Source organism: Macadamia integrifolia, chromosome 4, assembly GCF_013358625.1.
Source record: "Macadamia integrifolia cultivar HAES 741 chromosome 4, SCU_Mint_v3, whole genome shotgun sequence".
NCBI classification, from domain to species: domain Eukaryota; kingdom Viridiplantae; phylum Streptophyta; class Magnoliopsida; order Proteales; family Proteaceae; genus Macadamia; species Macadamia integrifolia.
Genome location: NC_056560.1, coordinates 13894166 through 13908694, shown reverse-complemented (window position 1 = coordinate 13908694; position 14529 = coordinate 13894166). Strand labels below are relative to the sequence as shown.

Here is a 14529-nt window from a genome sequence, read left to right as displayed (position 1 = left end):
TTGGATTGTATCCCATTAAACTAAACCTAAGGCTCAATAAGAACAGTGTTAGGTATAATTTTTTTTCTTTTCACAAGACATGCTTAGAATAAATTAGAATAGGGTAATTTCAGCTCTTTAATGTGGTTTTCTATTTTATTTGTGTAATCATGTTTCAGGTATGCTAGCTTAGGGTAGTTTGGTCATAATGTAGCCACAGGCCCATGGCATAATCTTCTTAACTTAGTGATAATTAGTATTGCATTTAATTGGTTAAAAATTCTCTTTTCACTAACTTAACTAGGATTTCTAAAATATTTAACTCATCTAAGCATTATCTCAAATAAACATATTTAGTATATAATTCATAAAAATAAAAAAATAAAAAAAAAAACATAATTAGTGCAATTAGGTATCATAATTTATTTAATTAATAACCTTAGGTTTAGTTTAATCCTCCCAAACTAGATTAGATAGATTATTAATCCATTTCATTTCTTAAAATTAATTAGGTTTCATTTAATTTAAAAACCTTTTTACCAATTACGATTTCAATAATTCATTTCACAAATTATTAGAGGTCAAGATTAATCATGGCTGTACCCTCGCTGACTACAACATCCCGAAGGAGTCTACTCTCCACTTGGTGCTTCGGTTGAGAGGTGGCATGCAAATCTTCGTGAAGACCCTTACCGGCAAGACCATAACCCTGGCGGCGGTTGAGAGCCCGAACACCATTGATAATGTGAAAGCCAAGATCCAGGACAAGGAAGGTATTCCTCCTGACAAACAAAGGCTTATTTTCGCTGGGAAGCAGCTTGAGAACGGCCGGACCTTGGCCGATTACAATATCCGAAAGGAGTCTACCCTTCACTTGGTTTTGCGTCTGAGGGGTGGTATGCAAATCTTTGTCAAGACACTCACAGGTAAGACCATTACCCTGGAAGTCGAGAGCTCTGATAAGATTGACAACGTGAAGGCCAAAATCTAGGACAAGGGCTCATCCATCGTCAAGCTGTTTCCCAGCGTAGATGAGACGCTGCTGGTCTGGAGGGATCCCCTCCTTGTCCTGAATTTTCGCCTTCACGTTGTCGATCGTATCAGAACTTTCTACCTCCAAGGTGAATGGTCTTTCTAGTCAGGGTTTTCAAGAATATCTGCATCCCACGACGAAGACGCAGCACCAAGTGAAGTGTCGACTCCTTTTGGATGTTGTAAACCGCAAGGGTCCTCCCATCTTCAAGTTGCTTCCCAGCAAATATCAGCCTCTGCTGGTCCGGTGGGATCCCCTCGCCGATTATAACATTCAGAAGGAATCTACCCATTCACCTTGTCCTCCGTCTTCGTGGTGGTCTTTGAATCTCTTTGAAGTGGTCACTGTGAAATGGGTGTTGATAGTCTGCTCGTGTGGTCAATGATGGATAAATAAGGTGTTTTTATTTTTTTTTTCTCTTTTGACATGTATGTTCGTTGGATAATGGCGAACGTTTAGTGAAGCCTGGTTTTATGTTTTTTTTCTCTTCTGGTTGTGTTAGTACTTTGGGTTGTGGTGCATTTTGCCCCCTTGAAATAGTAATAGATATTTCTCTTCTTAAAAAAAAATAAAAATAAAAATATAAAAAAGAAGAGAGAAGAAGGGTTATAGTTGAGAGGAAAAGAAGGGTTAGAGTTAAGAAGAATGGAAGAACGATTTGAGGAAGAAGGGTTAGATGGGTATATCAGGTACTTCACATTTTTCAAGGGTATTTTGGTAAGGGGTTTGAATATAATTTGGTATTATACAAGGGGTATCTCTAATAGTGGCATTCTCTAGGTAGTGACGTTGTAAATTACCCTAGTTTTAAATAGGTTTAATCTAGTTTTTTAATTTCATTAGGTTCGATTGTAGTTTAAGTGGTTTTATTTAATTTTAATTAGATTAATTAAGTTTAATGTAGTTTAGTTTCTTTTTATTTTATTTTCTTCCAATCTGGTCCCTTAGATTAGGATTTCAAACTCAATCTAAACCTCTTTCCCTTCTCTTACTCTTCTTTCCTATGGCTGAAAAAACCAGCCGCCCTACCCCTCCTTCTCCATGACCGAACCTTCATACCAGCCACTAAACCAACCCTCATCTTCCTTTCTCCTAGTCTAGACTTGAACTAAACCTCTTCCATCTTCTTCTCCTATTCCTTTCTCTTCCTTAACTGAAACTAATTATCCCTCACCTCTTGCTTTCGCTCCTTCTGGTCTTCTCCCTTCCCACGTTCTCTGAGTCCAGGAATCCGGGGCAAATGAGCAGCTTGGTACTTTCCTTTGTACAAACGCGTGTTGCCGTGGACAGCTTCCAGCGACCTCAATGTTGAATGCTTTCCGGTTTTGCTTCCACAAAATTCTTTATTGGAGGTCTGTCTTATGGGACTGTTGACCAGCCTCTCCAAGATGCATTTTCCAACTTTGGTGATGTGATCGGAGTAAGGGTTATCACGGACAGGGAGATGCCTCTGCAACTCCATAGCATTTTCCCCTCCCCATTTCATCTTCTTTTATTTATTTATTTTTTTTCTAATTTCTATTGGATCTGTAATGTATATATTCCATCCCCAGTTTTATTGCCTACTATTTCTTTTGCTTTCATTTCATTTTGGTCTGTGATTAGTTTAGGTTTGTTAAAATTCAAAATGGGAGTATTACCCTTTGATAACATATTTTTTGCTCTAACTTAATAAGTTTTGGGTAGACTTTTTTGCTCTCTTTTAATCCTCCTCTTTTGGGATTTGTGTTGGGTTTACAATTTGGCAAGCGGGTTTATGGGACTTAGATTAGGGTGGATGGGCGTGGCTAGGCCCTTAAATCGGCCCGCAGCTTTAGGAGCATTTTGTCAATCAATTAATCCAATTAAGTGCCATTGGTCTATCTTCAAATAAATTTGAATTGAAACCCTCTTGAATCCAATTTAATCAATCTGAACAAATTCTAATCCATTGCATCCCAATTCAAACAAATTCAGGATTTTGGCTGAACCCAATCCGGCCCACATCGGTTTCAAGCAATAGGCACAGATAGTATTTATTTTAAGGGTAATTTACAGCGCCACCCCTTGGAGAATGCCACAATTATAAGAACACCCCTTTTGTTTCACTAAATTAGACTCAGACCCCCTACTGTCGGTCATTATTAAGGAATATACCTTATATGCTGATGTCAGCTACTATATTTTTTTATAAAATATTCTTACTACATCAGAAAGCTTGTGGATATATCACCTGAAACAACCCTTTGTAAATCCTCTCCACTTACCTTCCAATCACTTATCAGTTTTGTCTTCTCTTCTCCCTTGTCGTTGCAAACATATCACCTAGAACAATCCTTAGACCCTCCAATTCCTGGACATCTCCCAACAACACTTTCTCTATGGGTTTCATCACAATCACCTCAACAAACCCACCTTCCTTCGCCACTACAATTTCCTATCACAGCACCGTCAACTCATATGGGTCCTTTCAATTCCTCCAAAATGGCAATCTTCGTCCCCTCAACGGCAAATGTAGCATCATTTGGGAATCCGGCACCGCCAATTGCGGCATTACAACTATGGCACTGGAGTTTTTTTTTTTTTAAGTATGATAACATTATTAATACCAAATGGTTTGTAAAGCTCAGTAACTGCTGCACGAGAGAAAAAGGTGGAAGCAACAAGTGAAGATCCTTTACACATCCAACCAACATCCATGCTGACACTTAACACTAGTTCATTGTAGTAAAGTAATATTAAGAGGTAAAAAACATCACTAGTTTCAGTAAGATTCGTATACCAACTTCAAATATTGTTCCCAAGAAAACTTTACCTCAGTTCCAGCTCAGGAGCAAGGAACAAGATAAAAGAAAAAAAACCATCAAGGGGCCTTGAAACTTTGAGGCTTCTCTGAATCACTAACATTAATCACCAAAAGATCCAATCACTCTTCAACAACATTCACCAGTTCATACTCAACTAGAGACAGATTGTTGTCCTCTTCAACAACAATTTAGCAGGTTCAGTGATCTCAACACGTCCCCATTTTTCAATTGCCAATCTCATAGTTCCCTTAAACATGTCGATTTAGCATCATGGAGCATAATAGTTGCACCTGGCTTCATCATATCAACTTGGTCGTTGTGAGTAGTGAAGATAACATAGCCAGTATCATCACTGACAAGACACTCGGCGATGCGAGTTCCGCGAAGATGCTGAGAAGCCGCCAGCCCGTTCTGCAACACCGTGGTCAAACTCACAACCTTCACTGTAATGGTATGACCAGTCGTCCCTGTTTTCATTTGATCTACTTATTGGAAACAAGACTTTTCTAGCCCAACCCGACATGCACAGCTGAATTTCGGATCGATTTGGGTCGTTCTCCATATCATTAAAACCAAACAAGTATGAAAACTAATATGAAATAATGAAAACAATACTTCCAAAGAGCCGCAAGTGAAGCTTCTCCTCCAGATAATGGTTCTTTCTCAGACCAGCAATCCAAGTTTTGAATCCCAAGTGTGCAGCAGGTGCAGTTTATGGAGCTTTCAAAACTTTACAAGTTTCAATTGACTATCTAATAGCCCTTCCCTTTTCTTAAATAGTGCAACTACTAACTTAATTTTCTTCATTGTGTAGGAATTAGAGTTCAACACTGGTGTGAAGAGAAGAGAAGAAGAAAGATAGATAAGTGAAGAGAGAGAGCCAAAAGAGGAGAAGGAGAATGTGATGCAAAAAGTTGGAATCCCATTTTACTCTCCTCCACTTTATTTTATATAATGTGGGCCATTATATTATAATAAAGAAATTCAATTAAGAAAGTTAAACCCTTTTTAAACTCTTTTTAATTCCTTTTTTTTTTGTATAAAAATCTCTCTTCTTTCTATAGGACACTTATTCCAAATAAGTAAATCTTTCTTCTTTCCATAAACTTGGTTTATCCAATATGACTCAAATACTTGCTTGCTAAGAAAGGGAAGAAGCAGAATCTAAGAGGGATAATGCAAATAATTAAATAACTCATTAACTACATAGTAATTATTTATCTATTTCCAATTTAATTAATCGTTATTAATTAAATATCCACCATAACTAAATTACGGTCATACCCCCACAACTGCTAACATCATCATTATGAAATATAAGGCATGTACATCAATACCACCATGACCCCATTCCATAGTACATGTCCATATAGGAGCATACGTGCATGTAAATCGTGTTCAATCATTTCTAATCACCATTAGAAATATAAAATCATTTTTTTAAATGATACAAAGCTCTGATTCAATACGATTGTGCATAAACGCTCTCTCTCTCTTGATGTTCCCCTAAACGGGTAGTGGAAACACTGTTGATTAGTCTTTCACTCATGTATATTTTTGCTCACACCCAATATACCGGCCTAGGTCCATTTGGACTTTGGTCATTAATACATCAAAGTGTGTGTGCAAATACCACAGTGTTAATGTACATGGTAAATAAACTATCTCAGGTTAAAGGTAAGGTGAAGTGTCAATTCCCATAAATACTTCCGGTGGTAACACATGAGGTAATATAAGACAAAAAGATTCTTCGCCATCACACACATAGTTGTGCTCACATAAGTACACTGACATCTCTATGTCTAGTAGTACAACATATGACAACCATTTATGATAAGGGTTCCCAACGCAAGCCCTAGTTATGACTTCCATTTATAAACTTATTAATGGACACATTGCTCATTTATAATTCATGTAATAAAACAATAACCTTTTATTAAACTGAACCGGTTCAAATTACAAATAAATCAGGTTTGATAGACACAATATCCAACAATCTCCCACTTGTACATCAAAGACAATCACCCATGAGTCTCAAGCCCATATTTTCCACGTGCTTCTCAAACACGTTCTAAGTCAATCCTTTGGTCATAGGATCCGACACATTGTCAGATGTGTCAACTTTGGAGATAAGCATGTCGCCCTGCTGTATGATCTCTCTAATGAGATGTTCTAATGAGATGATACTTCCTCTGTACGTGNTTTATTTTTTTTTTTAAGATCCCTGGCCTTATCAACTGTCAAAATCTTCATGTGTTAGGGCCCGTTTGGTATCGTTCTAAAAAAACGTTTCTAGCATTTTTTTGTTATATTGGAATAAAAAAACGCAAAAAACCATTTGGTGGGATTATGCTGTGTTTCGGTTTTTTTGAAACGAAAATTGAGAAAAAAACGAAAACGGACCCCAAAGTCGGAACTCCAAAAAGGAGTTTCGTCACTATAGTTTCGTTTCAAAATCCCTAATTAGAAACCATCGTTCCCGATTGCTATTGTGAACGGCTGGAACTCCTCTTCTTCTCCCTTCCTTCTCTCTGAACTCCGATAGCAGTGGCAGCTCGGCTGGAGGTAACTTCTCTCTTCGTTTCTCTTCTTCTCTCTGAACTATCGTTCCCAAAAAATCATTTTCCCTGTTTCTTTCATGATATTGAAAGGGTTGAATGTATGACATTACTAATATAGGTGTAACTCCTTCAAGATCTATAGTTCTACCGAGTGGCGCAGATCAATAGGAAATTTCAGTGAAGTGTCCCTTACCTTAAGCTCCGATTTCTTTCGGGACCGATCTCTCCTCGTAGTCTAGTTTTTCCAGAAGAAAACCACAAGAACTTCTCTCGATTCAAATCCCTCTTTAACTCCACCGGGATCGGAAAAACCATCTCTGCTTCGTCAATCAACGAACCTATTTCATCAGCAGAGATTCCATGATCGATGATTCTGAAAACGCCGAACTCAACTACCGATTCCAATACCTGACGAATAGATTCATCGTCTCTTGAAGAAAGCAACCGTAGATCGATTTCATCTGGAATCGGGCGATGTGAAATCGACAGAGACCGAGATTGGTATAGATCAAGTTCAGGGATACATAGATTGTTCTCGAGATATTCGGAGAGGATCTGATCATCTACGGCGGCTGATCTTAATCCTCTGCCATTGGCAATCGGAGATGGAGGTGGAGCAGGGAAGACGAAGCTTTTTTGGTGGCGAAGAAAAGCCATTGAAAAGCTTCTGATAGTAAGAGAGAGAGAGAGAGAGAGAGAGAGAGAGAGAGGTGGGAAGAAACTATTTCCTAATAGTGTCCATTTTTTCTAGCTATGAACTTGTTGTTCTTTGCAATTCACTCAATCAATTTTCTGATATGTTTAGAGTGATATATATTCCAGAGGATAAAGGATTGTGTCCAATAATTCAATTCTAATGTTGTTGCTTCGCCTTGCAGTGCTAATAATGTGCTTTTGAACCCTTTGGTTGATTTTATTGTTTCCAGCACAATTTGAATAACTTCCTTATATGTGGAGCTTCTATGTAATTGATGGAGCATTGTCACAAGCTAAAGCTTGCAGTTCTCATATATTCAATATTTGAGATTGAAGGTGCAATTTGTGTAGGAATGAGCTTGAATTGTACTGATCTACAAAAATTCCAGTTAGGTTCCTGAGGCATTTTATAGATCATTAGAATTTTTTGTCTATTGGTGGTGGCATGACACTACAGAAAATGGTCTGGATTACTGATTTTTGGTGAATGGTCCAAATGATTATCGTACTATTCTCTTCAAGGAAATTGTAAGATTTATATATTTCAAAATATTTGCTCTTACCAGATATATGGCTGCAAAGTTCAGCTTTGTAACTCTCTTCTCTGTTTCATCAAAGAACATTCTTGCCCTTATGATCTGGCTTTTCATGAAATTCCTCCATTTATCTGTTGCCTTCCCTGCAAATATGTCATCATCTGAGATACCTGCTTATGCTAGTTCATCTTGTGGTAGATAGACTCTCCCTCTTCTTGCACTGAAGCAAGGAAAATTGTAAGAATTATTATAAAACTTTAGGCAGTTCTTCGTGGCCATTGGACCAATTAGTTAAAATTTTCAGATGGTAACCAGGATGAATTAATATTGAGGACAAGAGTATGTTGTCAGTTCTGTTGGTTCTAAACAAATTCAATGAAATATATATGTTGGTTCATTTATCTTTGAATGAAAGAACCCATGTCTACAATGGGTCTACCAAAGGGTTTGTGACATTTATGTCACTTTTTTGTTCTTTCTTTCTGTAAGTTTTTCATGGTTGATTAGCTTGTCCATAAGTATCTAACAAACCTACAATTTGGATATGCTTGATTTCTTTATTATTTTCCTATGCTTGATTTCTTTATTATTTTCCTATGCTTGATTTCTTTGTTATTTTCTTATGCTTGATTTCTTTGTTACCTTGCTTGGTTTTATTGGTCTTTCCATTATCTCTCCCCAAGTTTGATTTTATTGGAGCTTTGTCACTTTTCTTGGGTATGATTCCAAATCTGATTTCCAGATCTCTTTGGTTATTTATAACCCCTAATTATAATAAGACATTGTTACTTGGGTTTCTTTGTTACTTTGCTTGGTCTTCATGCATGTAAGTTTTATTTACAAATTTTTGTATCATATGTGAAGATGAGCTTTGTTATTTCTTTCTTTAGTGTTCAGTCTTTCTTTGTCCCAGTATGCTAACCTTTACACTAACTTATAATGTCTAGCTATTATGTCTGGAGTTAGTATCCCTGCCGTTAAGTGGTCAGAACTTGAGACCATTGTTTTCATTGAAGCAATGAAGGAATCTGTAAAAAATGATCACAAATCCGGTAATTCATTTAACAAAACTGGATGGGAGGAGATTACAAAGCAATTTCAGCAGGCTTTAAATCGTACAGTTGGGAGAGAACAATTACGCAACAAGATGAACAAGTTGAAACACGAGTATCAACAATTCAAGAGACTGCTTGACACAACTGGATTTGGGTGGAACTCAATGACAAAAGCAGTCACAGTTGATAATGAGTCCGTATGGGATAGGGCAATACAGGTACAATAGATTTCACTAGCTAGTTGAATTATTTAAAAATTAGTTTACAATGAGTAGAATATCTAAGTGATACAATGACTGCTTATGCAGGCAAATCCAGGTTGGTTGAAATACAAGAAGTATGGACTAAATAGTTGGCCATATTTGAGCATGGTATTTGGGGATGCATATGCTAGAGGTAACTTAGGGGTTGATAGTGCTCAAGATTTGGATGGCATCGAAGCTGTTAATACAGTTGATATTGAGCAAGTCTTTGACTCCCCTAGTACCCCGGTGCATATAAGCACGACTGACCCCTTTCATGAGGATACTCATACTCCAACTCAAACAACCACAAAGCGAAGTCTTGATAGGACACCCACGGGACGAAGAAAAAAGAGCGCCAATAATGGAGATAGCCACGTGAAGGACTTGTATGGGAAGTATTTATCCATTAAAATTGAGAAAGAGTCCAGTACTTCTGTTACATCTCCTGTTCGTGGTGGGATAGGTGCATCTTGTCCTCGAGATTTCAGTGTGAGTGCATGTGAGGCGGTGTTATCCTCCATACCGGATATATCAAAGGAGATATATTTGAAGGCCACTAGTCGTATGTGTGTTGATCCTAGTTGGAGGGAGTTGTTTGTCTGTGCAGAGCCTGTTAAGAGGACTTGGCTTTTAGATGCATTGGAGTAGTCTTTCTTTATGTTTGCATGCTACTTTTGATAATTTTGGATTCAAGACAATACTTTTGATGTGTATAATGTTACTTTTGGAGATACATTGAATGCTACTTTTATTGAGGTTGTTTTTTCTCTATTATTGTTGTGTGTAATGTTGAATAAGTGTTTATATTATTTTTTGTCTGTAGGAAAGTATTATGTTGTCGACTCTGGGTATGCTAGCCAATCTGGATTTTTGACATCATTTAGGAGTGAGAGATACCATCTATCAGACTATAAAGGGCGTAGAAGATCCCCAAGAACAGCGAAAGAGTTGTTCAGTTATAGACATTCATCACTTCGGAATGTCATTGAACGTACATTTGGGGTATTGAAGAACAAATTTCAAATTTTAAGGCTAATGCATCAGTTCCCAGTGGAAACTTAGGCATCAATCGTACTGGCATGTTGTGGGCTACACAACTATATTCGAGAAGAGCATATTGCTGATGCAAAATTCGTGGGGATGAGTGATGATTTAAAAGTTGCAGAAGATGACTTGAATCCACCACATGAAGATTTCGTTGATCATTCTACAATACAATCAAGTCAACGAAATCGGAAAAAAGAGATAAATGCCACTAGGCTAAGAATTATAAATGCAATGGCTAGACAGCAAAGGATGACAGAACTAGTTGAAAACTAAAACCGATAACTATTTTGCCAAAACTGAAAACCTAAATTGTTGTTTCAACCCACGTAGTACTTGTTTTATGTTACATTTATATATGTGGTACAAGTTGATATATTATTATGAATGTCATATATTTGGATGCTATATTAACTTTTTTGATATTTAAATTTCTATTACAGATGACTTCTTCTATGCCGCCACTCATGATAGCAAATTGTGAAATTTGTGAGAAGAGTTGTGGTAAATATACAACCAAGTCGGGTAAAAATATTGGAAGAGAATTTTTCAAGTGTGAAGATTCATGTAATTTTTTCATGAGGGTGGACCAACTACATCTATGTAGATGTGGTAAAGGTCAATGCAAAGTACGAACTGAGATGAAAGGTCCAAACAAGGGACAGTATTTTCTATGTTGCCCAAATTCAATTGGGGTAATTTATTTCTACGATTGACCTATACCTATAGATAATTTATGATTTTTGTTTAATTCGATGTTAAATTTCAACGACCCTAATCACATCTATTATTTGATATAGGCTGATAACCGTGGATGTGGTATGTTTGTGTGGTTGAAAGATGAAACACATATCTCTACCATACAACATACATTATGTTCAAAAAGCTCAAGCCCAACATCAACATCATCCAGACCACCGTCCGTTTCGAATGAGTACATGAAAGGATATCTGGAAGAGACACTTAAAGGATTAGAGGACCAAACAAATAAGATGAAAGACATCCTCCATGCATTCAAGTCTTTAGACTTAAAAAAAAAGTGAAAATTTGGAGAATTATGTAATAACTAACTTGCACAAGGCATTGTTAATACTGTATTTTATTCATCCTTTGGAAACCATGTTTTTTTTAGTTGGTATGTAATATTTTATTGTCCCAAAAGAATTTATATGCTTATAATATTTTAATGTTATTTTTTTAATTATTGACTTAAAAGAAAAGAAAAAAAAAAAACCGTTTCTGAAACAAGCATTACCAAACGGCAGAACTGTCATTTCTTGGTTCTGAAACTGTTCTAGAAACAGATTCACCAAACAGCCTTAAATCGTTTAAAAACGGCGTTTTGACACAGAAACTGAAATTTCCGTTTCTGACACGAAACGGAGTTTCTGGAACAGAAACGATACCAAACGGAGCCTAGGTGTTGGAGCAATTTAGGTTATAAAAATCAATTAAGCAAACATGTGGAATAGGATCCATCATAGACGCAGAATTTATGGCTTTAGAAAAGAATGATACTGAAGCTGAATGGTTGAGAAACCTAATAGTAGATATTCCCTTACCACCAAAGCTTGTGCCATCTATGTTACTTCATTTTGATAGTCAGATTACAATTGCTAAAGCAAAGAGTAAAGTCTGTAATGAGAAGATGAAAGCATAATCTGGTGAGACAGTATATTACAAAAAGAATAATAGCTATCGACTTTGTAAGGTCTAAAAGAATTTGACTGAAATGTTTATAAAGCCTCAAACCACCAAGATTAAACATGAAACATCTAAAGAAAATGAGCTTAAGTCTTATGACATAAGTCATGTGATGGATATCCTACCTATGGGAGAAGGGATCCATAGAATTAGGTTTAAATGATAAAAGTGAAGTAATTAGATGACTTGTACAATACTACCATTTTTTGCTCAACATTGTTAGAAGAGAATAATCAGTCATAGCTTTCAACAAATGGGATTGTGTTTTAACTGTGTTGCACACTATGGGTTGACCTATGTGGTGCAAGAAATGTGGATAAAATATTCACATATTGGAAAATTACACAACAATAGTAAATACTAAGACGTGTAAGAAAATCTTTAGTTCCACATTGGTTATGGAAGAGAGTATATTAAGGTTCATATTGTATAATGGGAACTACAATGGTATAATTCTTGAAAGAAAGACGACTCACTATGCTCTCTTGTCTATAGGGTGTTTATTCTCACATGCACATCTAGGGGTGTCAATTCGTGGCCCGACCCGACAGAACCGACCGGAACCGATCGTTTAAAGCCCGGCCTGACCCGGACCGTTTATTAAACGTGTCGGGCTTGAGCCCGGCCCGTTTATAAACGGTCGGTCTCAGTCTTGATACTTGGACCGTCGGGCACCCGACCGAGACCGACCAATTAAGACCCGACCGAGACCGGTCTATTTTGCACCGGCCTGGCCCTGCCCGGTTGTAAGATTACTATTCTACCCCCATATGAAAGAGTTAAAAAGAAAAAAACCAAAAACCCTAGTGTTAAGTCTCTTCTCTTCTCTTCTCTTCTCTTCTCTTCTCTTCTCTTCGTTTAACGGAAAGGAAGTGCCGCGGCCACTGCTGTGCTCTGCGAGTCTGGGTCGAGCATCGTCGTCGTCGTCGTCTCGCTTTCTGGGGGTCAGTGCGAGGCTGCGAGCTGCTGTGCTGTGCTCTGCGAGTCTGGGTCGAGCGTCGTCGTCGTCGTCGGCTGCGAGCTTCTGTGCTGTGCTCTGCGAGTCTGGGTCGAGCTTCGTTGTCATCGTCGGCTGCGAGCTGCTGTGCTGTGCTCTGCGAGTCTGGGTCGAGCGTCGTCGTCGTCGTCGGCTGCGAGCTGCTGTGCTGTGCTCTCCTTCAAAGAGGCTACTTCGTCCACGCCACTACTCGAGATCCAGGTTGGCTCTCTCTCTCTCTCTCTCTCTCTGGGGGATGATGAACCAGAGCCTTAACAGGACAAATACATGTCATATTGTTTGAGACAATTTGTGTAGTTTCAATCAAATCAAAGTTGTCTTATCTATCTGCAGTTAATCGTAGGGGTTGTGCCTTGTGACCTGTTGCAGGCTTAAAATGTTGTCAGGATGTTTCAACTTTCATAGTTGTATATTATTCAAGTTGGAAATGCTTCTACTGAGCCGATGAGAATAACTACAGGACAAAAACTTTAGGTGACCTCAGCTTGGCTGTGTTAACCTGGATTCTCACTACAATATTTACTCACTGCAGTCAGATAATTTAGCAGTTAATAGAATGTTGCCACTGCTCATCCAAGCTAGACACATGTTAAAGGTGCAGTCCATTGTCCAAAAGTTGGCTAATTAATGTCTGAATTGTGTTAAACGGTATGAAGATTCAACTTATCACTATGATCCCTGCACCCTCCTTATTAGGAAATACATCACCAGTCATACGAGAGACTGCCTTAAAAAATTTCCTTGTCTTTAGCAGTTCCATTGATCCCGATGAATGTACCTGTGGTGTATTAACAAGTTCCTACCAAGATGCTTACTAATGACCTTACAGTCGTCATTCTAATGGCTAATAATCGTAGAAAATACAAAATTTACTAGTTATTAGATTTATTAGGTATTGCTTTGGATTTTTTGTGATGTTTTTAAATATGTGACTTGGAAGAGAGTAGATTCTTCTCTATTTAAAGAAGTAATAGTGTAATACAATTAAATTCAACAATTAAACTCAACAATTAAAGAAGGCCCGTTTAAAAACCGGTTACGCCCGTTTAACATTAAACATGTCCGTGGCCCGGTTAAGGCCCGACTAAAACCCGATTAAGGCTCGATTTTAGTGGCCCGATTATAGCCCGAGACCGACCGACCGAATATAAAGTGTACCATGCCCTCACTAACTAAGCCCGATTAGTTAAATGGGCGGACACGGTGCAACCTTTAAAAGTCTTCAAGCCTGATTAAGCCCGACCGAAACCGGACCGGCCCGACCGATTGACACCCCTATGCACATCCATGCGAGCCAAGCCGGGCCAAGTCGTGGCAGGGGAAAAAATAGATTTAGGTTCATATTACATTAGTAGGAGCTATAATGGTAGATTTCTTTGGAAGAAAGACTCACTATGCTCTCTTGTCTCCAGGTGTTTATTTTCACACGAGTGCACCAGCTGAGTCAAGTTGGGCCAAGTTGTGGCATGGCATGGTGAGGCTTTGTATGTGTGTGGTTTCTTTTTATCGGTGGCTGGACATGTATCTAAAATTCTTGTTCTTAATGTCAGATAAAGTTTTTTCAACGTCAAATGTCTTTCACCAGAGCCGACTTTATTCGTTAAACATCAGCCAGAGCGCGTTATACTTTGGGGTTTGTGAGGAACATTCCCACATGTATTAAACTAATTTGTTTGAAGTGGAATGAGATTTTACCAGCATCAGATGAGCATCATCTAATGCAATGTTGACGCCAACAAATTTGCATTGCATTGTCATCTAAATTTCATTGGACGATGGTAATGACTAATTTTCTTCTCTCTCTCTCTCATTTCTTATGCCTTGATTCAGAATGAAGTATTTCTTGTGTTCGAAAATAATTCTTTATTATATCCTCAAGAAAAAGAGATGTTC

At 37.9% G+C, this 14529-nt stretch overlaps 2 pseudogenes; one reads left to right on the top strand and one right to left on the bottom strand.

Moving 5' to 3' along the window:
* Positions 1-631: 631 nt before the first annotated feature.
* LOC122077496 lies at positions 632-1338 on the top strand (annotated as a pseudogene).
* A 2375-nt stretch (positions 1339-3713) lies between these two features.
* LOC122076261 lies at positions 3714-7016 on the bottom strand (annotated as a pseudogene).
* Positions 7017-14529: the final 7513 nt, after the last annotated feature.